Raw genomic sequence first — 3,091 nt, 5'->3', positions numbered from 1 at the left:
AACATCAAAAATTACAGGTTAAATATTTAAGTAAAGTAATTCGTGTTTGTCATTTAACAATAAAAATAATAAATGACGAGTTCATAATTCAAATTTTACTTATATTATTAATTTGATATTGGTATTACGAGTAAAAAAAAAAAGAAAAAAAAGAAGGTGAAAGAGAAGGTGCAGGTCGTGTCGTATCGGGAGGTGAAGGTTTTGGCGGGCAGAAGAGAGGAATGGCGATTACTCTACCGACAAGAGCGCAGCTCTTAAATAGAGAGAGATTACGAGTGATTTCATTATTATTAAATTGTATTACAACATTTTATGATCTTTTTAAAGGTCTAGGGCCCTGTGCTGAGGTTTTTGTGCCGGTTCTTTTCCCCGGAAACCTGTATAACTGTGAACAGCTGCAGTAGTCAAAATGTAACTAGATATATTAATTACCTACTGAATAAAGATACTTTTGAATTTGAATTATTAATTATTTTTATTTAAAATAAATGTTATTTTATTTATTTATTTTAAAATAAAATAAAATGTATTTTTTATTTTTTGGTTCTAAATTCGAATTTCTTCCGGTTCTTGTGTTTATTCTGTATACTTACTACTTGCGTTACCAAGTAGTTTACATTAGGTACCTACATAACCAATATCATAATAATAAATAATATTAAACTCCACCGAGAATAATATAAAGTCTTCTTCTTATCGTGTGGGTGACTTCGTCACGAAAACCTTGAGGGATGATTCAGAGCATGATTTTAAGTGAAATTTTTCGTCGCAAAAGTGTAAAATTGCAAATAATTAAAAATAAAATAGAGAATAAACATTTTCATAAACTATTTTTGGCTTTCTACTTTATAAATTGCGGAATGCTCCATACAAACTTCCATCCCCCACCCCTAAAGGAAGTGGGGGGTTAGAAAGAGATAAAATCCCTTCCCTTATTCTTCTCTTCTCTTTCTAAGCTTTGTCCCTGTATAAGATAGGATCGGCTCTCCTTATCCTAGGTCGGTTTTGTCTAATTGTTTCAGGTTCTCCATCCCTTCAACTATCTCCACTTAAAAAATCACGTCAATTCGTCGCTCCGTTTTGCCGTTAAAGACGGACAAACAAACAAACAGATACACACACACATACATACATACATAAACTCACGCCCGTAATCCCTAATGGGGTGGGCAGAGCCACAAGTAATCAAAGACAACTTGCAGACACACACACACTTTCGCTTTTATAATATTAGTATGGATAAACACGATGATTAGACCCGCAGTTAGGAGTTTGTATTCTGAAACGGAAATCTTTTGCTACCTTATAGGAAAGTAGGTAAAAGGAAATCGTGTTATGATACTGCAGATATGTTTCAGAAATTTATAAAGTGGTGTTTACCTGAAGGGCACAGCTAGATGTTATAGACCGGTGAGCATGAGACAAAGAAAACTCCCTTGAATTTGTACAATGTATATTTTAAAATATACAGATTTTATTATCCATAGGTAGGTAAAAACCCTATGGAGGGAGACAGGTCGCGCTTTGGTCCGTCAGGTTAATTGTCACTCCGTAACAACCATGGGATATCACTATGTTTAAAACACTGTCCGTACACCTGTAGGCACCTCACTTACTCGAGGACCTCCGACTATCAGGCCTACCTGAGGCGTTCCGGAATACCATACAGGTGATGAGTTGAGGCCGGCTCAGGCCAGGGCGTGCTGGACGATGGCGGCGCAGCGGGCCAACTGTTACGCAGCTGGCGGGCTGCACGTCCACCGGTCAACCTCGCAGTCCTTCACCGGGCCTTATCCGGAGTGTTGACAAAAGGAGAGGCGCGGCACATCCACATGCGCGCCGCACAAAGGAAAGCTTCGACGTGCAAACAACCAAGGCAAGCTCCGCCGTAATGAAGCTTGAAATAACTTGCAAACGCAGAAGAAAACAGTAGGAATCTTCATTCACAAAACATTGTTGAAATCATCTGATCCAATCATAAACTTCTTCTTACATTAAACTAGCAACAACGTTAGACGTTAAAAACTTGCAAAAACGTTAAAACTTAAAGAAAACAAAAACAACCCCATCTGCAACAAGGAATGGCAATGATTAGCATGTGGTTCAGCTGACAGCGTGGCAATGCAACTCACGAGTGTAAAACAAAGAAAATAACTTACAGGTTCATCCGGGATAGTTGGGCATCGCTCGGATGAAACCTAAACCCACCCACTGGACCTTAGGCGATGGGATTTCAGTGATGTTGCTGAAACAAGGACCTCGAGGTTATCACAAAGTTGGTGCAAAAATATGCACGAAGAATTGCGAGGACTCACCATCTCGGTTAAGTTATTTATATAAATGGTTACATCGGCTCTTGATGCCGCCAATACATTGTGGCTTTAATTTGCCCACATTTGGGTTTCGGCAATGGAGTCTCCGGCGCTCTCGCGACGTCCCCACTTTCCAAAACCTGTCTCAGCTCAGCCAGCTGTCAGTCTGACACAAAAACCACGAACAAAGTTGCCAAACTAGAAAAAATCTACCAAACCATAAATTCGCCGAATCAACGACAACAATCGATCGACTTGTTTGATCCCAAAATTTAAACAATATAATTATAATATATCAAAAATAAATGTTGCAGATAATTTTAATATACCAAATTTTGAAGAAAATAAAATAATTAAAAATATTCGGGCCCATCGATAACCCTGCAGCGCCATCTGTGATTTCCTGCGGGTAAAATATAAAAACAACGTTATATCGTCAGAAACCACAAGATGTCGCTACAAGGCTCGTTGGTCCGAAATGCTTCGTTACAATTCCCTGTCTACGTTTTAATCTTCATTGACATACCTATTTACGTCTTGATGTCTAAAAACGTTGGGTCACTTACAATACAATATAAAACCATTTCTTATTTAACCCTTTCACGGGCAGAGAACATGGGTCATTGATGGTTCATAATAGATAGTATGACACTTTGGAATCGGAACGTCATTAGACGTTCTGTCCTTGAAAGTGTTAAATGCACGAGAAAAATAACAATTTTAAACACGCCTTACCTATAGCTAAACGGATTTAGATGAGTACTTACTTATATTATCAT

The 3,091-nt window shown here is 38.1% G+C and overlaps 1 long non-coding RNA gene across 1 annotated transcript; it reads right to left on the bottom strand.

Annotated features, from left to right (window-relative positions):
- Nucleotides 1-1,436: 1,436 nt before the first annotated feature.
- LOC126376090 (uncharacterized) lies at nucleotides 1,437-2,589 on the bottom strand. Its single transcript, XR_007567682.1, has 2 exons — nucleotides 2,316-2,589; nucleotides 1,437-2,245 (listed from the first exon to the last, which is right to left on the bottom strand). It is a non-coding gene; the product is annotated as an uncharacterized LOC126376090 (long non-coding RNA).
- Between the last annotated feature and the right edge of the window lie 502 nt (nucleotides 2,590-3,091).

The sequence above is a fragment of the Pectinophora gossypiella genome, chromosome 20 (genome assembly GCF_024362695.1).
Source record: "Pectinophora gossypiella chromosome 20, ilPecGoss1.1, whole genome shotgun sequence".
Classification (NCBI taxonomy): Eukaryota; Metazoa; Arthropoda; class Insecta; order Lepidoptera; family Gelechiidae; genus Pectinophora; species Pectinophora gossypiella.
This window is presented reverse-complemented; position numbering and strand designations above follow the sequence as displayed.